Source organism: Pituophis catenifer, unplaced genomic scaffold, assembly GCF_029215685.1.
Source record: "Pituophis catenifer annectens isolate HBS135680 unplaced genomic scaffold, rPitCat1.0.hap2 SCAF_4, whole genome shotgun sequence".
Taxonomy (NCBI): domain Eukaryota; kingdom Metazoa; phylum Chordata; class Lepidosauria; order Squamata; family Colubridae; genus Pituophis; species Pituophis catenifer.
In genome coordinates this window covers 84,163,197-84,191,157 of record NW_027256884.1, presented here as the reverse complement: position 1 = coordinate 84,191,157, position 27,961 = coordinate 84,163,197, and the positions used below count along the sequence as shown (strand labels likewise).

At 32.7% G+C, this 27,961-nt stretch overlaps 1 long non-coding RNA gene across 2 annotated transcripts in view; it reads left to right on the top strand.

The window, feature by feature from the left end:
* The window catches only part of LOC139316726 (uncharacterized), a 135,558-nt gene that overhangs the window by 43,903 nt on the left and 63,694 nt on the right, over positions 1 to 27,961 (top strand). For both annotated transcript variants that reach the window (XR_011600387.1, XR_011600386.1), the window contains exon 2: positions 6,498 to 6,558. This is a non-coding gene — a long non-coding RNA (uncharacterized lncRNA). The remainder of the gene's footprint in view (positions 1 to 6,497; positions 6,559 to 27,961) is intronic.

The following is a 27,961-nucleotide window of genomic DNA, read 5'->3' as shown; positions in this document are numbered from 1 at the left end:
CCCTCAATTTAGTTGGATTTTATGTTATTTAAAGCTATTTTGAAGAAGTAAATATTTGATAAAGCTATAATTCAGAAGATATTTTCAAATGTTTTCTCTGCTAAACATTTTCTTTTCTGTAGTCCTCACAGTGTTCTTCCTTGTTAAACTTTAGGCTATCAACACTCATTGCTCTTTCCTGAAGAAAAATGCCAGAGATATTTGTAACATTTTAGATCAGATTAGCTGTTATCATGAGCAAGCACCAACATGGACAGCTGCAAATCCAGATAGCATGAACAGTGATGCTATGAGTTATTGTCCAGCAATACTTGGATCCCACATTCTTTCCCATTCAAGAATGGAAGTGACTGAATAAGATTTTCGTGTTCTATCTAGAAAAACATCATTATTATTGAGCTCCAAGAACACAGAGAAAGGGGAAAGAGATTTCTATTCTGTGTGATGCATAAATCAGTAGAATGTAAAAGAAGACAGAATATATTTAGAGTTCAGTTAATGGGAGTACTCTAAAAAGAATATCAGTGCCTCGGATCACTGAACTATGCTATTTGACATGCTTTAAATTGAAAATTTTAATACTTGTTGAGTAGTTACTGAAATAGGAAAAGGGCACATGAGGAGTATAAAGAAGAATTAGAATAATTATAAAAGAGAAAGAATTAGAATAATATAAAGCAGCATATTCAGGATGGAACAATGGTGGAATTATTCTAAGATATAATTTGGTTTATTACTTTCATTGATTAACTTAAGCCAGTGTCACCTCTTAGTATTCACACAATTTTCCAGGATGATCTGTCCAACTCTTGTTTTTGTTCCAATAGTAAACTCATAAGTGCTGTAATCAAATCAATCCATCTTGCTGCTGGTCATCCTTTCCCCTTTCTTTCTACCTTTTCCAGCATTGTCCAAAATATGGTAATTTTAATTTGGTTATTTATGTTTCAAGTGGCTAGATTTATTTGTAATATTATGCAACAGAACTCACAAGAATATTTAGTAATGAAGAAATTATTGTAGGTAGCAGAAATTTGTTAAGTCATTTTCCTGCATAATGTCAATTTTTAGGCTGAATAATCAACCTATATTCTTCTCCTTACTATAGCCAATTTTGGCAGTCTTGTCTTAAACCAAAACAGCACATCTACTTTGATTGCATGTTTTCTCAATTTCAAATTGAAATTGATCATAACATTCATCAACTTCCTCTTCTCATGAGAGGTAGGAAGTCAAATTTGAATAAGCAGGCCATCTGAGAAATATAATTTATACTATTTAATCATTGATTTTATTGTATTCTAATACTTGCAAATAACTTATCTTTCCAATGAAAAACAGAGATAGAACTTTTGAACAGTAAATGCTGTAGATATACCTACAGCAGAGATCTATGACTTTCAGGACTGAAATGTGATTATATGGAAAGACCTTAGTTCTAATTTTAAGGAAAAGTTCTATTATTAAGAATCAATCAAAGATATTTGATCCTGGATGGACCAGAGACAATAACTGTAATGGTTAAATTTGAAATTGAAATTGATGATGTTTCAGATTTCGGCAAGTAGTGGATTGTTAACAAAGGGCTTTGAAGTTAGTTTCTGTTCTTGGGCTCGCCTGTTAACTGTTTCTTTGTACAAGAGGTAATGATAGATCAAATTGTTTGAGTCAATAGAGTTGTAGCAGATTATTGTAGACCTGTTTTGCAAGGGAAGAAAACTACTAGTATTGCAATATATTTATCAATATTCAAGTAAGTAATATACAATATATGTATATATTTTTCTTTTTTAATGCACTTTTTTGTTCTGTTTAGTTTTGTTCTGCAATTGGTCATTCATTTGTGAGTTCACATTTTAATTCTTAACTTTAAAAATTTTGAAAAAAAAGAAAAACAGATATATACTGTAAGAAGTATAATCTGGCAAATGTCTTGTGGGTTTCCTTATGCTTTTTCTGTACATAGACTTGCCTTTTTAATAGAAGTAGGACAATGTACATATATTCATTGTTTCTGTAGCCATATTCCTTCTATTATTATGAGAACTAACTCCAATAAGTGATCAACTGCAAGAAAAAGTAAACGTTCTTTATAAAAAGTAGAAAACAGATTAATTTTTCATTCAAATATACCAAAAGTGAATATAAGAAAGGCTAAAGCAGAGAGTGCTTGAAAATAAGAGTGAAAATAATTGTTACATGGTGCTAGGAAAATAGGTGGTATTACAGGATAACATGGTAAAAGTATGTAATAAAAAAGTATAGATAAGAAATACTGTTTAGACAGGAATCCTGCAAAATGTAAGAAGGCAGAAAATAATACATTATCATATATACACTGCAAAATATACCTGTGAAATAAACAATAAAGTTTTTTTAAACTTTATTACTCAATAAAGTTATTACCAGATAATTTTGAGTAATCCTTGTTCAAACATAAAATAATGTAAAATAAAATAGAAAAGAACAGTTTTCCATACACAAAACTCAAACATATAATAAAATTCATAAATGAGCAAGCAATAATTCTCACTCCTAATTGCAACTATATCCCAACTTTACTTGCTATTGACTTTTGTAAATTCATAATATATTAACATATCATCTATCTATCTATCTATCTATCTATCTATCTATCTATCTATCTATCTATCTATCTGTATGCGCACACACATTTGTTATTATTAGAGCATGAAAACCCCATATATTCCTAAACATGTTAAATTATTGTTATATATTGAACATGTACAATATATACGTCTTTTAAAAAAGGGGTTTTTCAATAATTCAAAATATTGTACAATCTTATTCAAAAATGGATGAAGAAGGTTGAAAATACCTCTAGGCGTTAATAAAATTAACAATTATTCACAATTAAATAATTTGGCATGCAAATGAAATGAGGAAATAATTATTTCTGTTTCTGAAAAATACTTTTTAAGTCAGAAAGATGATTTATAGATCTTTATGGGAATAAAATTTTCAAGAGTGGGATTGAAAAAATGACTTAAAGGTAGGTTTCAAAATATAATATAAAGGAAGTTATTAAAGATATGAGTAATGGTAAGACCACAAGTGTAAATGATATAACTGGAGAAATGTCAAATTATGGGTGTAGTTTGCTTATATTGTGGCTATACAATTTCTTTAATTTATGTATGAAGGCTGCAGTAATTCCTTATGATTAGAAGAATGTGGTTATTTTTCCCTTACACAAAAAGAAAGAAAATAAGAATTAATATAAAAACCACATAGTTGTTACTTTATTAAGTATACCTACCAAAATGCAGAATAGAATTCTCACTTAAAATATATAAAACATGACAATAAGTTAAACTTTGAAGATACAGCACTTTTATGCTGGGAAAGCCATAGTGTGCTTTTCAGCACACCCCTAAGAAATATATAATATGTGTGAAAAAGTTTATTATACATTTAGCCTTATCAATCTTCACAAAACAAATCATTAGCCACATACTTGTAGATTTAGAAACTAAACCACTAACTTAAAAAAAAGTAACAAGAAATTTTAACTTTAAAATAAGAACAAGATAAGTCAGTTATGTAAAAGTATAACTGACTTAAAAATGAAACTAAAACAAGACACAGCTGAAAAGAAATTTTGGTTATAAGCTTCAATAATGAATAGACCTCTGACAAAGCTAGCTGAAACAGAAAAAAAGTAGAAAACAAAATACAATCCTCATTTAATGACTAATTAAAAAAAATAAGACTGTTTTAAACATTAAATATGTGCAATAAAAACTATTTCAATTCTTTAAGAATGTAACTCAGTAGAGGCAAGCTCTGAAGTATGCAAGTGTACGAATATTTTAACTGCTGTATTTAGAAGCTGCCCTATTTCTTTCCCTCTCTTTCCCCTGTCCCAGCCAGCCCACCTATATCTGCCAAGGAGCAAATGAAAGAATGAGCAAGGATCAGATTCACTTCAGGACGCTCCACTCCCCAGACATTGTTACATTTACACAGCATAATTTTGCCTCTGGCTAATGGGCAGAAAAGGTGGGCAGCTGGCCAGGTACAGGTTACCATGACTCCTAAATCTCAGTGGTGATGCATTTTTTTAGCTACCGGTATGAAGAGTGGACTGAACTTTGGATATAAAGTAGACAATAGCTGCCTTCACAGAATGATTTTTGAGAATGCACTCAATATTTGGATAAAAGGATGCAACTTTTACCGATGATATTTTGCAATTATACAACAGAGATTTTTTTAAAAAAAAAAACAACCTTCCTGAGTTTTTTGCCTATTGCTTTTTTTCTTGAATGTGTCAGAAAATAGTGAATCTTTGTATCCTATTTCAAATAAATTCTGCAAGTGATTGTTGACCTCACCTCTACTGTTGACCTCACCCCATTCCTAAAAGGTCTGTAAGGGGTGTGCATAAAAGCAACAGTGTGCCTACCATTCCTGCCCTAATGTTTCTTCTATTTGTACCGATTTTATGTATCCAATCCATGCTTATACTTATTACCAAATACGCTCTTGACAAATAAAACAAACAAACAAACAAACAAACAAACAAACAAACAAACAAACAAACAAACAAACAAACAAACATCTCTCCACCAAGGATTTCCCATTCCAAAGAAGATGAAGGTGTCTATATTTGAATGTATTATTTGTGTTTTGCTGGAAGGAAAGCTTATACCCCCAATTCTGATTGCTGAAAAATACAGGCATCTTGACTTTTGCTGAACAGGCCTTTGATAAGCGCAAACCCAGCAACAGCACTCCCTGAGTTCATTATAAGCACTGTGTATTCAGCTGGCATTCTGACTTTTTGCCCCTTTCCCTTGGCAAGTTTTGCAATCCACTTTTATGAAATCAGCACAATGATTATGTTGTTATTTTTATACGGGGGCTGGTTTGCCTTGCTTCTAGTTCTTCACAGAGAGTTATCACAAGAATTTATTGGGTGTTGTTGTGTGTGACTAGAATTCTCAGAGAAATAGCAAAAATACAACAGACCTTATGGTTTTAAGCCTGGATCAGTACCCAGGGAGATATCTATCCTAACTTTGGCAATGAAGTTACTGCAGTTGTTCACAAAAATAATGAAGGCATGCTTAGGGTACTTCAGACATAGTCCAGTAAGATGAATGTATTATGTGTTGACTTTTTTCCCAAACAGATATATAGCACTTTTATGTCAATGCTTTTCTTTTTCTTTTTAATTTTGATTGCTTAACTAGTTGCATTGATTTTAAGGACTTTTTAATTCATGTTAGAATACTGCTGAAAATGCAAAAATAAAAACCCAAGAATATTATGATTAACTCTGGGCCACATTTAATCTTAATTAAGTGATGAAATAATGCAGATATCCTGTGTCAATTTCTTATTCAGTTTAACTTTGATTATCAGTATGACATTAATTATATGGGGATGACTGCTAAGGATTTCAATTTTTTTCCCTTAAACAGAGTGGGTCAAGCTCCATGAAATTGATAGAATAACTCAGCTTTCTAGTCAGTGCTAAAACAAAATGCTGATTCTTATGGAACTTCTAAGAAGGCTTATATATATATTAAATTAAACATTATTGATAAAAAGTAATAGTTATTACTTTTTACAGGCGTACAGATCTGTACTTTTACAGGCGTACAGATCACTCCATAAACAGTTAATATTTCTAATAATTCACTGCGTGCTCTCATGTATGGAATTTATTCTGTTATTGCGAACTATTTTTGTCTGTTGATTGAAAAGTGCTCACAGTTACTGCCAAGTGAAACATTATTCACATTTCACAACTATAAACCCTTTACTAGTATTTTAGCTAAATTATTAAGTAAATTGGGAGACTGAGAGTTCTAGTGCTGCCTGACCCATGGAGCCACTTGGGTGATTTGGGCCAGTTTATTCTTTCTCAGCCCTAGGAAACAGGCAATAGCAAACCACTTCTGAAAGCTTTCCAAGAAAGCTGCAGTCACCAGGATTTAAAAAAAACAAAAACAAAAGGGAACAAAAAAAATATTCTTGTTTAGCAACTGCTCATTAAATGACCATTCACAAAAACAATAGGAACAGCAGTAGAAAAAAATCATTTTCCCTTTTGATGGGATGGACTTACACCCAAATTTGGTACCAATTGTTTTAGTGGAAAAAATAAATATTTCATAAACAGGAAGTTACTGCTTTTATAAAATGATAATTATTATAGTAAAAGTTATCATAGTTTAGGCTACAATATTTAACAGGTTCATCAGGCATAGATTTGCAGCATTAGTCTCATTGCTAACTAACATATTGTTCTGTTTTGTCCATTTAAAAATATTTTCCCCATTACTATTTTAAGGTAAAAGTATATTATTACTTTTCTTTTAATTATTGAAAAAAAATAGTTAAGTATATCCTGCCAAAAAGTTCAGGAGATGCATCAGGGGAGAATGACATGATCCTGTGATATAATTTTTAAGGGTTTCTTAATAGAGAACTATTTCATGCTGTATTTCTTAATTCTATTATAGTGTTATGAAAAATAAATGGAAAAAACAGATGAAGAATTTGATCATATAAGAACTAAATAAGGTAATAAAATATTAAATATATTTTTATATAGTCTCATACATGCTATTTAAGTAATGTTTCAATGCAAACTTTTAACTAATTATATGACTACAGTGTCTAAGTTTATCTTGCCATAAACTTTTATTTAAATATTTTGGATTCATTATATGAAAGTGAGATTTATCATTGAAAGAGAACCAAATTGAATTCCTTATTTAAAGTATGTGAAATAATGTCACAAATAATGTGTATTGCAATGACTTTATCTGTAGTAATCCTTTGAGTCGAGAATCCTATTTATATTTACCGGACAGAATATGTATTCCATTCTAGGAATGAAATATGATAACATTATAACGTTTTATCATAGGTTTGTTTGGAAAAAACATTTTAGGAAAACTTAATGATATTTTGGAATAAAAGAATTAATATTTCTAAAGCAAAGTCTATGATGATGAAAGTGACAAATAATGAAGATTTTTTTAATTGATCAAGTTTAATAAATCAGGGAGTGTCCTGCAGTGTTTGACTTTATAGTACAATCTATTAAAGGAAACATAGTGTACCTAACTACTGATACTGGAGCTCATTGCACTTTGGGAGCCCAATATAGATCATGACGCATGACCATCTTTTTCTTCTAATGGAAGACATTATATGGGGATATGTAGGTGGATCACTTCATTTTCTGTCATGATCTTTCCTGCTTAATATGATTTTTTTTAAAGAATACACAACAAACTGATTTACATTTGTTGCTACTATCTGAATGCTGATTTAAGAAATCTGTTTTGTTCTCTGAGTTTAAGAAGCTAATCAGACTGGCTAGATATTTGTTTGCATAAATGCTTTTTTTGGATTGAGAGTTTGATTTTTCATTCTTACTGGTAAATTTGCATCACATTTTTATTTTTGAATTATGAAATGTGAGCTACAGTGGTACCTCAGTATTCGTCATTAATTGGTTTTGAGAGGAGCAATAAGCACTAAAACGAGTATCAAACAAACCATGTGACTTACCACATGGCTCTTTGTTCTGGTTGAGAAGAGCTTCCTGTCCTATGTCCCGTTTCCTATGTCAGTGACCTTTCCAGCATGGGCAACTTCCTGTTCACCTTCTGCGGCTGCCTCCTTCTTCTTTTTTCAGTGACCTTCCTGGCAGGGCTGACTTCTTGTCTGTTCCCTTTGGCCATCCCTTTTTTCCTATTGCAGTACATCAAGTACCAAACAAACAATGAGTTCCAGGATAACATTTTTGCATCAAAATGCATTGAGTACCACATTTTGAAGCAGTCGAGTACCGAGGAACTACTGTATCAGTATTTCACTAGCCAAAATTTATTCTTAAATTTCTGCAAATGATTTTGTCATAGATCTGTTAGATAAATATACTTTTTGAGTACTTTTTCAATATTTAAAACATGCATGATTGTAACCAACTTATTATGATTTGTATCATTTTTTCAAATATGAATTTGAGATTTGCTTTGCCTTATAAATGCTTAGTAATTGTTTTTTCAAATTTATTTCCATGCGTGCCAATTGACATAAACCCGTAGATCCGATCTTGTGGTGAAATACCGTGCACAAGCTCGTTTCTATGGGTCAGTGTCAGTATGGTGATTTAACAGATGTGTACATAGCAAGGTATATCAAGCATCATTACTGATTTCTAGGCAACTATTTTCAAGCAATCAGTATTTATGCCACAGTACAGACATACATACATACATACATACATACATACATACATACATACATACATACCGGGAAAATGCTTTTAAATTATTTTTTAAATGATTACAACCAATAAACAAAATCTAATGATAAAAAATGAAGTTGGCTTTCTTAGTACTTAGTACATATAGAAATGTTGTAATTTGGGAATACAAAATTGGCCATTCCACAGCTAGCAATAAAAATTGTACAGGACTGTAAATCTGTGGATTATAAAATATAATAACTGCAAGTGATTGCATCCCATTGGGATTTATACTCTTGTAAATGATGTTGGTGGAGGAATAAAGAGAGAAAGAGATGAATAGATGTAGGTGGGAGCATAAAAATACCTAGAGGCATTAATGGTAGGAGTTCAAGCATATATTGTACAGGTAGTCCTCAACTTACAATAGTTCCTTTAGTGGCCATTTGAAGTTACAATGCCACTGGAAAAAGTGACTTATGCCTATTTTTCACACAACCATTGTAGCATCCCCATAGTCACTTGATCAAAATTCAGTCGCTTGGCAATTGATTCATGATGGTTGCAGTTTCCTGATGTCATGTGATCACCTTTTTCGACCTTCTGACAAGTTAATGGGGAAGCCATAGTCATATAACAATGGCGTTACTAATTTAACAACTGCAAGGATTCACTTAACGACTGTGGCAAGAAAGGTCATAAAATGGGGCAAAGTTCACTTATTAACTGTCTTACTTAGCAACAGAAATTTTGGGCTCAATTGTAATTTTAAATCAAGGACTACCTGTACATTTAGAATCATAAAATGTGCTAATATTGTAGAGTGTCTGGTGATGAACATTCTGAGCAGTATAGAAATATGACAAATAAATAAATAAATATTAATATCTGACTTGTGGAGACAAAATTTGGCCAAACTCCTTATATGTTAAGCCCTGTAGCAAAGATAGATAACTTATTTTAGCCCAAGGGCAAATTGGGAGCTACTGAACATTATGGAATACGGTTACATTACAGAATGGGTCCCCACTCTTTTACACATTTACACACACCCACACCCACACCCACACCCACACCATTCATATAGTGGATATAAAAATATCAAAATTTTGGGATGTAAAAAAAAAAAACCAGACCAAGATAAAGCACTTAAGATTTTTCCCTACTTTTAATATAACATAAGGTGTCAATTCAAAGGGAAATAAACTGAAATCTTTCAGGGATGAAATGTAAAAATAAAAAACTTACAGTAATATGGTTGTCAAGGTTCCGACTGATGAATCCAACCAAAGCAAGCACCACCGAGATGATCCAATACTCTTCATGCAAAGCCTTTATTGAATACATCACTTCAGCACTTTTGAAGGCAAAACCAGATATAGATCTTTCTGTGCTAATCCTCATAGTTAAAGTTCACATTCTTCCACTCCTCCCTCCCAATTAGCTCAGGTCACATTGCTCAATACAGTCTCTGGATATTGTTGTGGGAAAGTCTTTCTGGCTTTTGTAAATACCTGCCGAAATGTCCTTGGTTCTAATGCCAACATCTTGATGTTTGGCCGTGATCTATCTCCCGCTCCCTCTGCCCTTGTTGACAAGCTGAGATGCAATAATAGTGGCAACAGCAAGATGTCTTTTGAAGCTTGACAGTGGTTACATAAGTGTGCACACCCATAAATTAATATTTCATTGAAATACCTTTTGATTTTATGACAGCATTCGGTCTCTTTGGGGTAAGAGCCAATCAGCTTCGGAATCTTTGACCGCTCTTCCTTGCAAAATCTTTAAGATTGCAAGGACATCTCCTGTGCACAACCCTCTTCAGGTCATCCCACAGATTTTCAATTGAATTCAGGTTTGGGCCCTGACTGGACCATTCCAGAACTTCGATCTTCTAAAGCCATTGTTTGTTGATTTTGAGATATGCTGTGTCATGTTGAAAGGTCAAATTCCTCTTCATCTTCAGCATTTTAGCAGAGGCCTGAACATTTTGTGTAAAACATGACTGACATTTGGAAATGTTCATAATTCCCTCTATCTTGACTAAATTGCAGAAAAGCAGCCAAAAAGTATAACACTGCCACTACAATGTTACAAAGGGTACGGAGTACTTTTGGCGATCAACAGTGTTGTTTTTGTACCAAACATATTTTTGGGAATTATGCCCCAAAAGTCCAACCTTGGTCTCATCGGACCATAACACATTTTCCCAAATGCTTTTGTCAAGACTTGATGTAGGTTTTGGAAAATATAGTCAGGCTTCTATGTTTTTCTTTGTAAGAAAAGACTTCCATCTTGCCAATCTACCCCACAGCCCAGATATACAGTATAAAGAATATGGGAGATTATTGTCATGTGTAGTACACAACCAGTACTTTCCAGAAATTCCTGCAGCTTCTTTAATATTGTTGTAGACCATTAAAAGCCTCTTGGGCTAGTTTTTTTTTTCTTATTTTTTCATCAATTTTAGAGGGACATGCAATTCTTGATAATATTACTCCTGTCATATTTTTCTCAACTTGTAGCTGACTGTCTTCACTGTGTTCCATAGTATATCCAATGCCCTGGATTTTTTTTCTATCCGTCTTCTGACTGATAATTTTCAACAATGAGATCCCTTTGATGCTTTGTAAGTAAGGACAGACCATGCCATTAATGTAAGAGGCAACTGAGTAAATGTCAGAAAATCCAACTACAACAACTGAATTTTATATGGGCTTGGTCAGTTACTTTAATTAATGGCAAGTATGTACTGGCTACTATTTATGACAGTTTCAATATAAAAATTCTGAACACAGCCACATACTAACTTATAAGAGGGTATGCACACTTATGCAACCATGTTATTGTACTTTTTAAATTGTTATTTCTCCCCCTAAAAGGTTTCAGTTTGTTTTTCAATTGAATTGTATATGTTATATTAACTGTGGAAAGAAATCTGAGATGGTCTGATTTTTTTATATTTCAAAAACTTTAACAGGGCATTTTTACAGGGATATATAAACATTTTATATCCACTGTATACAGGACTTTCCTATATATTTGTCAGATCTATTGTGATTGAAAGAAACTAAACAGAGATCTTTTAGATCAACTGTTACCTTATCATTATATTTGAAAGAATATATTTGATTCAACAGATGAAATCTGAGATTTTCTACATGCCAGACCAATGATGCATACATTTAAGCGCATCATGGAAAAATATGTGACAAAAATATTTTGTTGCTGGAATGTAAAGTGGCCCTAAGGTTTATTGTTCTGAAAAAGCATTTAAAATGTATGTGTTTAGTATGATTTATTTGAATTATTACAACCTCATAATTTATCTTATTGTGCAAAAGTAAATGCAGATGCCAAATGTTCAGTGATCCTTCTACACTCAAGTTAAACATGACAATCTATGAAAATACTTTTCTTAAACAGAAGAAGATCAGAAGACATTACAAGCTGTGTGCATCCGGGTTGAGGTAGTAGGTTGTATGGTTTAGAGTTACACCCAGGAGTTAACTGTACAACCTTCTAGCTTTCCTTGGAGCACACTTGAATCTTCAAAGATTTCATCATCTTTTTAATCTATCCAAGCATTATGTAGTAAATGTAGAAAAAATATTATAGATAGTCATTGACTTATGACCATAATTCAGACTGTAACTTCCATTGTTAAGTAATGTGATTGTTAAGTGAGTCATACCTCATTTTATTAGTTTTTTGCCATGGTCATTAAGTAAACCATATAGCGGTTAAATTAATCTGGTTTCCCCATTGACCATGCTTGTTGAAAACACCCTGGAAAGCTCACAGTTGTGATCACAGTTCTGCGAACCTGCAACTATCATAAATATGTGCCAGTTGTCAAGCACTCAAAATTTGATCACGTGACCATGGGGCCACTGCATCAGTTATAAGTGCAAGCTGTGGTTTCCACCATTGTCCTAGCTTGGGTCATTAAACAAATAGTCATAAGTCAAGGACTACCTGGATGAAGTGTTATTGATATTCAAATTACTATTTTATTTACAATGTTATGAAAGAAGCTAATGTTCTTGTTCTATAATTACACATCATATTATTTGAGAAAGAATGACAACTTGTTTTAGGTATATTTATAGTAAAGTTGGAAATGTTGTAGGAACATTATCTGGAATATTTGCATTCACAAACAAAGGGGCACGCTTCTGTATATTATAGTTATAATACATACATTTTTATTTGTATTTGGAAAAAAAATCAATTATTTTTCCATAAAGTACATTTTAATGTTTTTTTTAAATATAAAAGAACATTTTCATAAATCTGCTTGTTTTAGGTGAAGAAATATATCAGAGTTTTTGAGAGGTGTTTTCAGTATAAAGCATCCAAACACTTCTGAAATAGTATAAGGCACTAATCGTTAGGATCATTTGTGGCTTTTGACATATGAGGGAGCTATTAGCAAAGCAGTGATTGAGTACAAAGCCAAAAATGAAGTTGCTGGGCACAGTGGGAAAAGTTGAAATAGGAAGAGTGTTTTAAGAAACAGTTAAAATATGATGCGTTCTCTATTTTTCATAAGTATTTTCTGATTGTTAGTTTGGGCTTGTCTGGAATGTTCATGCTATTTGCAATTTGGCATTAAACAAAGCTTTGCTTTTATAAATGCTATAAAAACAGGACAATGACTATCTTTATTGAATCTGCTGATCTCTTATTTTAATGTTTTGCTGAAATAAAACGTTATGGTTTGAGCCTACAAATACATTTCCTTTTTCTATTTCTATTTTCTCTTTAAGTAATCTAATCACTGTGGATGATCTAAAAGCATAAGCTGTATGTATGGTGTTTATCCATTGAGGAAAATCTCCACCAAAATTTTGAAACCATTTTCATCAAGTCTAATGTACACCAATATGTGTACCTGGCATATATGTGATGAAAATAGGGTTCGTGTGGATTGAGATGTCATCTGCTATCTGTGCATTACAATAGTGATAGGAGGTATTCCAACACAACTGTGTTAGTGAATACAATTGTGATCCCTTTGCATAGAGTCTAAGAATTTAAAGTGCATTAGCAGGCAATTTCTATTAGTTTCTGCTTTACTTGCAGGTAACAATGTGAAAAATTTTAGGATTTGAATATTTTCCAGCACTATTTCATATAATTTTTATTGTTTTCTGATACATTTGTGAAGAAATCTGAGTTATAATTTAAATTATTTGTCCTTTTTAAATGTAGTTTATGTTTTTTCTTGGAACACATTCATATATTCATGAGTTTGACTACACAGTAAAGACTTTTCAGGAATGAGAAAAGGATTGATGCGTATAGTGGAATACATTTTGACCTTAAAATCAAAATGTATATGAAAAACCAAGCATATTATCAATGGGGATTAATTGCACATCATTTGTGGCTTTTGACATATGAGGGAGCTATTAGCAAAGGAGTGATTGAGTACAAAGCCAAAAATGAAGTTGCTGGGCACAGTGGGAAAAGTTGAAATAGGAAGAGTGTTTTAAGAAACAGTTAACATATGATATGCAATTAATGGTAGAAAGATGTGCAATTAATGGGAGAAAGATAGGGTAATGTACACTCTAGTGTGAAGAATGAATATTCACCAAAAGAAGCAAAATTATCTAAGAGTACTCTTCTGCCCATCTTGGAACTGATAGTTCAGTTAATATGTCAAGAAAACAGAAATGCATTATAAAAGTTAGTGGAGAATACAATTTTGATATACGGATGTGATGTAAAGAACAATGGTCTGCAAGATGGAACTATATGAAAAGTTATTTAAAAATATATGTGAAAGAAAACAAGAATAAGCCAAGATTGGAGAGGCTTTCAATGAATGTTGTTTGAAACTACAAAAAATTAACTCAGCTCTCACTTCCATATAGCAAGAGGGGCAGAAGAATACTCTTAGATAATTTTGCTTCTTTTGGTGAATATTCATTCTTCACATTAGAATGCACATTACCTCATTTTTCTATTGGGGTAAACTTCCATTGAAAGCCTCTCCAATCTTGGCCCTATCCTTATCAGCTACATATACTGATTCATACCCAGACCTTTTATCTTTAATGTCTCTCTCATTTTGAATATCTTTTTAATTGCACCCTGCTACAACTTTCTTGGTTTTCCCCTTCTTCCCCACTCTGCAGCTAATTTAGTGGGGAAGAAGGGGAAGACCAAGAAAGTTGTAAGAGGTTTATTTCTGTAATTATTGCAACATGTTTTTGTAATCTTGTATTATTAGTGCATTAATTTATATTTAAACAAATTCATATCTAGGCCTAGGAAGCATTATATTAGGAGTGAAAACATACATATGTGAACCCACATACCCAACACTTTTTAAAAAAATATATATTTACTGAAGGATAAGGTTGTAGTGCTATAGGAAAATCTTGCCTATAATGATCACACTAAATACAACCATGTGGGACTTGCAAATGAGTCAAATCATTCATGTAAAACAGTTTGCCACATGGTTCAAATTATTTTGCTCATGCTACCATACTTTGGGGGAAGCAAGCTAAATGTTTTCTTCCAGATATGTATATTTTCTATATAAAAGTAAATGTTGTAACTAGAAGACTTTGGGGGGGGGGTTGCATATGTTACAACAATAATTACCTGGTATTATCTGATAGATATCTTGCAGATATATCAAACATACTCATTTCCTCCTTTCATTTTTTTAAACAGTCATTTTTTTATTTTAATATACAGATGCCAACCTTACATTCATCTTTTCACCTTTAAAAGCATTGTTAAAATTGGAAATGTTTGCAAATTTGCTCATTAGGATCAAGATGCCATGATTTTGAGAATATGGTTGCAGATCCATTGATCTGAAAGATTTAAAATAAAGCAATATATTAACAATATTAATTAATTAATTAATTAACAATATTATTAACAATTAACAATATTATCCACAAATTTATTCTTTCTTTTGAAATAAGAAAATTGGTTTTCAAATTTCTTTCAAAAGAGAAGGTTTTTTTTTAATGAAATCCTCATATCTGGAATAAAAAACTGTTACATTTATTCAGTTAGAAGTTGGCCACAAGTCAAAATGTCTTGTTGTTTGAAGACCTATGCATCTTGCAGGAGAGGACAGGGCTAGACAAGTGAGCAAATATGTATAGTCATATTGTCATGAGAACTCCACCGCTTACCTGTTTATCTTCAATGTCATAACATAAATATGACAGTAAATGTCATAAACATCAATGTGGTTGAGAACAGATACATGTGTTACAAGTTTTCTAGTAGTTCACAAGTTCCTTCCTTTTCTGTTGAATTTTAGGAAGATGGATGGATGTCTCTTATTGAGGTGGGTAGCTTCATTATAGTGGAAAAAAATTATGAAAGAAATTAACAGCATCAACAGAAGCAAACATATGTACGTCTTCCATGTTTAACAATCAAGATTATTTTTTTTAAAAAAAAAGAATCTCAATTTCTTTAGGGAAAAAAATAGAAACAGCTTTCTCATGTTTTCTGAAAAATAGCACAATCTGTTTTCTTACTTTTTCATTACTAATAACTGATTATAACACATATAAATCTATGGCTATGAGATAAATGTAGCATTATTCCTCAGAAATACCCACAGAAGAATTTGATAGGGAATTTGTGTTCCCCATAATTGCAGGTTGAAAAGGAAGTCTCTAATGCTCTAATATAAGTTATGAAAGAGACTACTGAAGTTCTGTAAAAAAACAGTGGATCTAACTTAACTTATGAAAACTTATTTTATTATTTTCAGCATCTTTTAATAACTTTATTAAAAGTTATAATGACAACAATAAACTAATGCAAACTAGAAAAATGATAGAATAAAAATAAGGAGTATAAGATGCAGAAAATAAACAAGGCGAGAGAGAGGAAAAAAAGAAAGCTAAGAAAAAACTAAGGAAAAAGTATTAAAAAAAACAAAACAAAACAAAAGCATTTCCCCATGTAAAGAACTCTTTACAATTAATTCCTAAATCTTATTTCATTCTAAATCTTATTCTGTCTGTAGCTTTCTAAAATTAAAAATTTAACTATGCTTTTGCTGTTAATTTCCCCCTCCCAATATTTTTTCCAAACATGTCATTAATTTTTTTTTTGTGTTAAAAGGAAATTCATGTGATATTTTCAAATTGGTTGATCCAAACTGCAGGTTTCAAAAACTGAAAAGCAGTTAATAATGAATTTCCAAAAGTGATTAGAAATGGAAATATTCAATACTGTCCTTCCAAAGACATTGACTGTGGTTTGAACAATATAGCTATTCCCCCACTGTTCAAAACCCACTAGAGACCACTTTCTTGCAATCTCCTTGCAAGAAGCAGCTATCTGAAGCACTTGTGGACAACCTTAAGTCTCCTCTTATCTGGTTTTGAAAAGCCAGTATATTTACAAACTCTTCATCCACTGTGGCTGTTGGTTCTGCTTTTCACAAAGTTGTTTTTAGTCTATCTTTTCTTTCTCTAGAAGACTGAAAAAAGATTCTGTTTTCATTATTAATAATTTAATTACTGTCTTTGCAGTAGGAGGCAATTGATTTTAGGGTTTCCTTCAAACTGATAGGTGAAGTAGAAATGATGACCACATCACCTGGATACAAAAGATTTGTTCCTGCCAGGTTTGGAGAATGATGTCCTAATTTTGTGAATCTTGCCACAATATCGTTAATATATAGTTTAAATAATAAGGGGGCTAGAATGCAGACTCACTTTACATGCCCTCTGGAAAAAAGCAGTTAGGGATTCCAAGATCAGAAATAATTCCATGTTTTGTATATCATCTCTGACTATATAAGAGAAACTAGCCCTAAATTAGGTTCCAATTATGTCTCCCACATAGGAGGTTTATTATTGATCATTCCTGAAAGTTGTAATTCTATAATCATTAAAGAGATTCTAGAGAACCTACCATGCTGGCTTCCTGTCAATTCAAATTAAATCTACAAACTAATAGCATAATGGTAAAACGGCAAAGCCTTCAGGAGGGATGTTATTTCACTAGACCTGATTAAACTGAGCACTAACTGTTGAACACAGATTCTAGCACTGTTTACAATATGGTAAACAGCATATGTGTTTACAACTATAAATTGTACATTACAAATGTCAATAGAATAGAATAGAATAGAATAGAATAGAATAGAATAGAATAGAATAGAACAGAACAGAACAGAACAGAACAGAACAGAACAGAACACAATAGAATAGAATAGAATAGAATAGAATAGAATAGAATAGAATATTGTTGTCTTTCTATTTAAAAAGATACAAAGTCTAATCCATCCATTATGTCCCTTATACCCAAGTAAGCATTATCAGTAAACATCTTTACTGGACATAAATGGACTGGTTGGAAGAGACCATGACTGAGGAAGAGTAATCTGGATTCAGGATAGGAGATCAACTATAGAACAGTCCTACAACATCTAATTCAGAAATATATATTCTCCCCAGGAGAGATTTATATGTGGTTTTTTAAAATTTTATTTTAAAACAATTTTGACTCAAACTCTGGAGAATGAGTGTGGTAAAAACTGGGGAAATCTACTGCTAATGTTTGATAGTACTCATTAAAATAGTGCATAACAATACTTGCATCCAAATAAAACTTGATAATGGAGGACATTTTTCTGACCAGTGCCTGCCTACATAAAACACACACACATACACACACACAAACAAAAATCATTTTTAAATAAAACTGTTCACTATGCAAATCTCGTTTTGTTTTCACTTCAGAGTCTAGCATACTCTCTGTGGAAGAATGAACTGAGTTTGAGGAGCATTTTAGAAGCTACTTAATTTTAAGAATTTTCCCTTGAGCTGAATATATGGGAAATCATTCTACTCTGAGAACCATTGTGTGTTTCTCATCATGTAAATGCTAGGATAGAAGGAGAGACAGTTCTTCCGTAGGAATGGAGGCAGGGTTGGTGATTTTTGGATCACTAACCCTTCTACTGAAGATGGAGACTTCTTCACTGAAATGTACCATATACCAGAAAGTTAAAAAACAAAAAAACAAAAAACCTCTATCTAATGTCTAATACCCAACTTTGAGCACCGGGGTTAATTATGGTCCATACATTTCAGTGCCGAAGTCTCCATCTTCAGTAGATTGATTCACTCTGATAAAAATGATAATCGTTTAGTTCTGGGTATCTATGTAGGAAAGGTTTCCAAAGAATCAAGAATTTGAAACAGAAAAAAAAAAAAAACCCAGCTGCATTTTAGTTCTATTAAAGGAAATTATAAATTACAAATTTCTAAAGATTCTGAAATTCACAAAATAAGAACTATGTGGTGTGGCATAATAATTCTGCCTAGAGTTGAAATTTCTGGTAGAGTTTCTTTCAGTAAGTATTTTGTTCACCTTTAATAGTGATTTCTCCAGATGCACAGAAGGGAACAATATAAAAATATATCTTGCTGCTTCAGCAAAACAAAATCCAGCTGGCAGGGAAGTGAATCTGCAAGTCATTGGTTACAGCTGTGTTTCGATTTATCTGATAGTTGAAAAAATAAATTACCAGATTAAATGGTTAAAAGAAGAGTCTTTGTGTAGCCCTTGTGTATGGATTGAAAGTGTTTATGGTTTATACATAGCCTTGCAATGTAAGCTAAACAACGGTCTTATTCAAAAGTTTTCCAAAATATTATGAATTCAATTTCATTTCTTCAGTGGTAACTGTATGTGTTTGAATACTCGTCTTACCTTGCAATATTTAAGAATGTATTATTGTGGTGTGTAGTTTATCAATGGGAGGCTGCTCAGTTTAACCCTTAAGTATGGAAAACATATAGTTTGATACATCTGAAACTACATACAGAATTTATATGAAAATGGCAACCTTTATTCTGCAGAATTGTGTTGCATGAAATTCATATGCATGTGCATTCCAGCTTCTAGGAAACTGAAGTTGCAGTTATAAAATCAAGGACAAGACTATATTCAGCAATGGAAATGAATCTCTGTAATTTCTGGTGGCAGATAATATGTTTTAAAATTGGTAGAAATGCACTTTAGAAGAAAAAAAATTCATTTTTTTTTACTATGAATAAGCAATGATATAAAAATTCAGTAGGACATAGAAACTTCTAGTAACTCCATTATCTTACCAATTAAGACCTTGGGTTACCGAATGCTCAAATTATATGTTGTAACTATTGTTCTATCCAATCAAATCACTGATTGAAATATATATTTACTCACAGTTTTTACAATGACTGTCCTTTAATTTGTTTCCTACAAAATGTTCATGATAGAAACTTAAATACCAGGTCAAAAATCAATGCAAAAATTAAATCTAGGGTGCTGGCCAAGTTTCATTGTAATACAACCTCAGATAGTCCAGAAAAAATGCTTATAATATTGTTAGTGGAATATTTTCCCTTTTATTTTTCTCAGTAGCATTACTGCATTAAAAACTGTTTGACAGAAAACCACTAAGATGTAGAATAAATAACCATTATATATAGAAAGCAGACAAAGGTGTGATTGATCTGTCTGGAATTGGCAGACTCTTTCGCTGTGTCAGGCTTTTTCTTTGATCAATGAAGCCTCTGACCCTAAAAATCAATGGAATTGATGGAAAGACAAACCATGAGAATGCAGAATAGGCTTTAACCTTTACCAAATGTAAAGGTTTGAAATATTAATTGTATGCATGTACTTAGTACATAAAGGTTTTATATAAGATTGTTTAAATATCACAATGGTCTTTAAAAAGACCCTTACAAACCTGTACATTATTATTACAAATAATGACATTTGGTGCTTCGGATTCAGCTTGTGAAGATTTCCCCCCACCCCCCCACCTCCCCACACACACCCCATAATATAAAACTTTGGAGAAGACAGTGAAGATGCTTACTTACCTAGAGTTATATTCATAGCATTTTTAATGTACATCAGCCTTATAAATATTCCAAATAAATTACACTTGATATGGAGGTTAGAGGCAAGTTTGTTCTAGTATAGAAAAAATAAGGTTGAAATGCAGAGATTTATTATACTACTTTTGAGGAAATTTTTAAGTACATAGATATAAGAACATATAATTTTTCTAAGTATGACCATGAAGAATAGGATGAAAAGAAATAATTTAATTTCAATATAAATAAATTTTAATCTTGTTCATCTTTTTAAAAAGTTGATTAATAATTTTATTTATTTTTCTGTTTCTTTAAATTGTATGAAGCAGTGTCACTGTTTAAAACTGGCTACAAATCAGATACTCATTTTAAGAAATTATTGAATCTTAATCATTTTACTGGAATAGAATGATTTAAACTCAACTATTGACTTCTTTCCTGAAAAATGGAAATGATTTTTTGCACATTAGAAAAACTTAATTTGCATTTCCAGTTACAAACAAAAATGAACACAATATACTGAAATAATACTGAATACTATATGATGTTTTGCTAAAATATTATAATTATTTTTTTAGTTTGGGTGAAGGAAGACAAAATCTGCATCTTGTTTCAGGATATGTTTAATGATATGAATGGTAATTAGTATTTATTGGGTAACATTTTGTACAAAGTTTAATGTCTGTAATTTCATGATTCAATTTATAGTATAGTGTAATTCAAAATTCGAACAATAGCTGTGAACCTATGAAAAACAGAAAAGAAAAAAATCATGTGGAAAACTGGACAAACAAACAAAAAATTCCTGAAACATATGTATGGGTGTGTATCAAATTATGTCTTTATTTGTTAAAATATATAGATTTTAGGAACACAATCCCCTTGTGGATGATTATAATATTTTTAAGCGTTAGTTATGTCATGTTGTTCGACAATGGTACACTCATTCTCAATCTATCTGCAATTCACATTTATCTTGTTGAAATAATGCTTTTATTACCTTCCCCGTATTTTTTAATTCTTCAAAACAAAAATGGTTGCTTGTACTTTCTGGTTGTTAACCTTTTTTTTCAGTTGTTGTATTAAAAAAGATGGCTCTTTTGCACCATCTTGAATGAAGAAATAAATGGATTGCAAATACATATTTTCAAACCTGTCGGAGCTAATTTCTACATATGTATGCACTTATATAACCCTACTATTTAATAATTAACACAGTTTAATATATAACTTACATATAACGCTATAATATGTTATTTTCCAAACTATGACATGATTGAAAATGTATTTATTTATACTTTAATCCTAATCCTAACCCTAACTCTAAATTTAAATTATTCCAAAAACAAATATCATAATATGACATTTATATCTAATTTTGAGCACATTGATATCTATACAATGTACAGTTCAATAATACATGAGCTTTCAAAAATACCGTGTCTTGTCCAATAAAAATATATTTAGTATTCTGACATTTCATTGCTTTAATGTAGCAATAATAATCCTACTTTCATACATATTTCTATATAGACGTGCCCATATAATTTACAGTAGATGAAATAAAACCCAAATGACCATTCATTTCTTGTTTTTCTATGAAATGGGATTAAAATTATTGGAAAACTAAACCATATGATGGCATAAATTGCAGAAAAATCACAGTAATCAGTGCAAAGGTTTTGAAGTTTCTATAATATAGTGGATATCACTCCATTATTTTGTGAGATACCATTAAAAACATCTGTAACAACATTAATCATGATAATGCAATATTTCCCTGCCAAATTCAATATAGTGTGGTTGAAGGTCTTTTGTTAAGTTATGGTTGTATGGAATTATATTTTCCCTTCAATCCAATGGAGCAAATTGTCAGAATTGAGGTCAAAGTATTATCAGTGTTCCATTTCACAAAATAAATTGGTTTTTAGTTATTATCAGCGATCAAATGCAACATACAAACAATCACACAGCTTCTCAGAAAAAGAGATAAAGATATAGAGTGCATGGTAAAGATTGCTTGCAGCATCTTGTTGAAACCTTTCCAACCAAGTCCTCTTGGCAAAATAGTGTGATTGGAACAACCCATGCTGTTGTGACCAGAAAAAACTACTCTGATTTGCGGCAGACTAAGTATCACTGAATGACTCATCTGTCTTTCTGTCTCTCTCTCTCTCACACACACACATTCTTTCTGTCTTTCTAGATTTTTACACAAAAATTAAGTTTAACATTCACCTTTCCTACTCTATTATTACAATGTGAGTTAAATCACACTTAGATATTGCCCATCCACCCAAATATGTTTCTGACACAATTATTTCCGTGAAATATATGTATGTGTTTGTGTATGTGTGCATAATTCAACAGCTACATTTCAGGAAAAAAACAAGACTAGGAAAAACAATTGAATTAACATTAATTGAATAAATAGCTGCTTCTAAATTAATTGTCTATAAACTAAAGCACCCATTAGTAAAATGAATTGATTCCTCATTTGTATAATAAATGCTCAAAATACAATTTTTCTCATACCCATATTCTCTTTCCAGGAAAAATAGCAAAGAAACATGGAAGATTGAGATAAATAACAGAATTAAATAGCTGCACAGGAAAAGAAAGAAAGAAAGAAAGAAAGAAAGAAAGAAAGAAAGAAAGAAAGAAAGGAGGGAGGGAGGGAGGGAGGGAGGGAGGGAGGGAGGGAGGGAGGGAGGGAGGGAGGGAGGGAGGGAGGGAGGGAGGGAGGGAAGGAAGGAAGGAAGGAAGGAAGGAAGGAAGGAAGGAAGGAAGGAATAATGAAGGGGAATGATGCGGCAGATAGGACAGTGGACAGAAAAGGGAAAAATGGCTACGAAACCTAAATTTATAGTTAAACAAAGAACAGTGAGCATAAACCTAGAGCTCACTTTATAATAAATCCCACATAATTTGATGGTTTTTACTCAGATTTTTTTTACCTTGTTCAGACATTAAGAATCCTTTAATAATCTATTTCCATTCAAAAAGGAGCTGAATGGGAGTAACCTATCCTTCCTTGTCCTCTACTTACGGAAGTTGAAAGTCTGCAAAGAGACAGAAAATGAAGAGAAGTTGTCGCCAAATCTTTTGCCTCACTGAGAAATATAATCAAAGAATACGTGGATTCTGAAGAAAAACCTTTATATTTACCTCAGTAAAGTTTTATTCAGCAGATATAAGAAACTCCAAACATCACTTTAAAACAATTCTCTTTCAGGAATATGCAACAAATATTCCAACTTTATAGGCAAATGTGTGTGTGTGTGTGTGTGTGTGTATTCTTTTTATATTATGTTAATGATCTATCTATATGATTGTTTAAAGTACAGTGTCTTTCTAGCATCAAACCAAATTAATGATTGAAACTAGTATTCAATATGCATAGTCACATTTGTTTCCTTTTGTATAAATTATTTTTAAATGCTTACATTTTGTCTGGATTATTTCTATTGTCATCACTACACTCTTCGTTCTTTGGCAGTAGTTCACTGCTAACAAAAAGTGTTGACACTGCTTGGTTCTGGAACATTTAGGATTCAGAAATCATAAACTATATATTGTGTTGCTTAAGAATATTGTATATTTTTTAAAAGAAGTTGAAGTGCTTCATGTGAAGTGATATTATTTTTTGACAAATAAATGAAAATAGTTTCCACAAAACTGAATTCAAATTAGAAAAGATAATATGCGAAATATCCTATTCTACAGATTTATTTCTTCTATCCATTGTGCAAGGAAACATGGGGTTTGTTTATTTCTGTAACTGATATGCTAGATAAAATGGAATTGCTTTTACTTATTATGCTACTGCATACATATTATTATTACATATATTGCTGTGTGTACAAAAAAAACAAAAACAAAAAACAAGTGGCAGAGGATGAATTATTTTGTATACTGTTAGAACAAAGCCATAACTGATTCCAAGGCTTTATCCAAGACAAGATCCTTTGTTTTTGTATTCTTCTAAAAAAATGCTACAGTTCATGTTAATTAAACATTATTATTTCAGCTACCTTTCCTATTCCAGCCATAACAATACACCCACACCCATTTGCACACCCTTTCCCATATATCTATATACATCCATTCATTTGCTTTCCTACCTATCTCCCTACCCACCTATGGAAAACACATTTAAAGAATGTACAATTATGCATAAGAAGAAAGCATATAATTCATTTTTCATTGTTTAAAGAGAACAATATTGAAAAACTCCTGTCCACTATTTAATCACTTCCTAAAGTAATGTGACCGAGCATTTAGGAATGTCTAAAGGTTAAAGTTGGGAAAAAAAGGACTTTGGAAGAACATTAAATCTGGTTGTATGACAATGGCCCTTGAGCTGATTATGACATCTAAATTACTGATTTTTATCTACTTGGAATTTTCCATTGCCCCAAAATGTAGCTTTGGTACATGGAAGTACTACATAAAAGATTATAAAAGAACGTTCAAACAAATATATTTATGTTTCATCTTTTTCTAAATTATGTTCTTGTTAAAGTGTTCCTATTCAATAAGATTACAAGGAATCAAAATTTACGAATGAAAGATAATATATATTGAAAACAGGTAAGTCAGAAAGAAAAGGAGAGGAACAATATTTAGTCTGTGTGTGCATCTGTTGTTTCTGAATTGCAAAGCTGCATTGACTGTTTTGGAAGAAAAAGTTTTTTAAAAAACCCTAAGGTATCTGATAGATTATTTGCAAAAGACACATGCTCAGCTGGCAATTTCCAAGACTGCTACATAGTTATATTATTCAGGGTAATGCAGATATAGGAAAAAAGAAAAGAAAAGCAACTAAGATAAAAATGGTAACAGAAAATAAGTGAGGCAGAGCCAAAGAGATTTAAAGCTATATTCCATGTTTGCTTATTTGACAAATGCACATATTTTCAAGACCCTTATTCCCTAGTTTTCAGCTCATTTGTTTTTCAGTATTTGCATAGGATTTCAAGGCAAAAAGTAGCACTGTAATATATAGACAAAGTTGTTAGCAATAAGCAATTTAAGTCATGCTGTAGACATATTTTGAATGGATTTTTTTTCAAGTAAAGAAGTATATAACACTGAATGCTACAATGCTCCCATAATTTGTATTAATTAAAATCAAGTCTGATTTCAGTTTAACCTTTCTGCATTGATTTATTTCATTCCTTTCATATTTTTTTCTTTTCCTTTTGCAATGTTCCTTCTTGCTTTATGAGGTTGTTTTTTTTTTTAATTACCCTTGTTCCAGTTCAGGAATGTGCATGTAATTCTTTTTTTCTGTTGTAGATGCACCATCATTCTGTTATAACTGTTTGCAATATTTTCATTTTCACTTTGTGGCAAGAGATATACTTTACGTTGCTTCCCACCCACTCTCTTTGCCAGTTATTTTTCTTTATTGCTGTAGCATTGTCGCACTGAACGATGAGATCTGTTTGTGTACCAAAAGGTTAGAGTGAACTGATAGTTTAGTCATGGTAAAGTAACAGTATTACACTCTATCCCATGGATTACAAAGCCTCAAATCCCTGTGCAAGGTGCTCCTTCTGCATTGAAATCAATGTGTCACGCGGTAACAATTAAAGAGGCTAATTATTCAGCCTCCATCAGTTTATTCTTTAAAGAGAAACAAATATCTATTTTTAGAACTGTTTTAGCAGGTATTATTATCACATTTCAATTAGCAAAGCTTTTGCTGAGTTTAACTGAGATGATGCATATTTTATTTATACCAAATGACTCAGTATTTTCATAAATGGAATCATGCTGAAGACATCTACACAATTCGAAAACACTACACACCAATATACTGTTATGGTATAATATATTTTCTCCTAGTTGTTCTGTGTAACACACCCACACCCACACACACCTCTCACATAAAAACTGCACCCACAGGAACAGAGAGCAACGGACTTCTTCAGGCTCAAAGGAATTACACACTTCGTTTTAGTAAGGTTCGAACTGCTGTTAAATATTTCAAATTTATCAAAAGAAAAAAGAAAAAACACAACCCCCAAGATCCTCTTTAGTGCTTTTTTAAAAAGTCCCGATTCTATTTCTTATTAACTTGGTTTAAAATACCAGAATAAAAATGTTGCAAGCTAATCGCTTGGGAGAAGCCGCGTGTAACTGAGGAATCCTTTCCATTGATGGATGCTGCGGCAGAGGGAAGAGAGGAAAAGCTGAAGAAAGCGCAGGATAACTTCTAAGTCTGTTTTAAGCCTTGCTGGCATTATTTCTCCCCACATCACGTGTGTATGTGTGTGTGTGTGTGAGAGAGAGAGAGAGCCAGAGAGCCGAGTTTGCCCGCTGCTCCCGAGGCAGAAAATCGAGGAGGACCATCAATGCAAGAGCCTATTTTCAAACTGCATTTGGAAAGCTGTCTTATTATTGATTAGGGGGAGAAAAAGGGGGTGGGAATAGAACTGCGAAGAGATGGGAGGACCGTCAGGCAACTGGCTCATTGCAGCTCAAGACGTTTTCTTCCGGAAAGATGTCCAACGACTGAGATACTGCGACAGAGGAAGTAAAAAGATGGAAAACTAAGAAGAGGGAAGGAGCCTTCGGAAGGAATGAAGGCTTGGGGTATCCTTGAGCTACTTCTCCTCCCCCCCCCCCCGCTTTTTTTTTTTTTTTTAAATTCTTCCTCCTCTTCTTGCAAGGACCAGGGGATTGGCGTCAGACAAATCCTGCGGTCCAGCAGGTCTGCCGGAGGGTGGATGCTTGGAGACCACGCGCCGGAATGTCACTATTCACCAGGAGCGCAGTGCAAATGCCAGCTGAATGCCGTTTCCCCCCCCCCCACCCCTCCGCCCGCCCCGCGTGCAACCTCTCTGAGTCAGTAGCCCTTCTTTGGCTTTGCCTTGCCTTGCCTGCCTTTGTGCGTGCGCGCGCGTGTACTCTTTTGGGAAGGGCGGGGGATTGTACTGGAGAGAGCGCGCGTTCACGTCCCGGTGTCAGGAAAGCCTGTCTGGTCTGAATGTGCGCGTGCATATTCATGGGAGGTAAAACCCAGTCAGTCAGGGAGAAGCGAAGGTACGTTGGAGAAGAGCTAAAATCTGGACTGATTTCCATCTACTGAGCATCAGATGTATCCCCTAAGGAGGATGGGTCTGTGTGATAGGGATGGTGCAATTATGTTAATATCCTATTTATGGAGAGGTAGCTTTTTTTTTTCCCCTTCCTAATTACTGGTTTGGTCAAATTGGTATTGGGAAAACCATATTACAGTTCATAACAAAAAGCATACATAATGCTGTTGGTGTTTGTTTGTTTTTGTTTTTTTTAACGGTTTCACACCTGAACTATAAGCATTCCAAGCTGTGCTGGAGAGCAAAGGAGAAAGAGTTGCTTGCAACAGAAGATTCTGTCCTCATTCAAATTTTTCCAGTAATTGAACACTTAAGTAACATAGTGTGGAAACAGGAAGAGGGGGCTGCAGGGTATAGAGAACCAGCTTGAAGGGTGGGTGGAGGGATTTAATCACTAAAAATATTTCTCAAGATTTCTTTTCTGTATAGCTTGTTTTATAACTTGGTAATTCTAATTATGTTTCTCTCTCCTCCCTTCCTCCCAGCTTATCTGCATCTTGAAACAAGGCTAAATGAGTTACATACACCAGACTCTACTTAAGTGGCCAGCACCTTTGTGGCTTCTCTTTGGTTTTTATTTCATCTGCCGAACATCATGGATCTGTTCCTAAAGTACACATACTCTTTTTCATTCTTCAGATGAGATTAAGATGCTGATGGCAAGGGCGAATCTTTTCAGTGCTCTGATTCTGTCATTAAAAGTCTTGGACTTGGATGAAAAAAAAGAG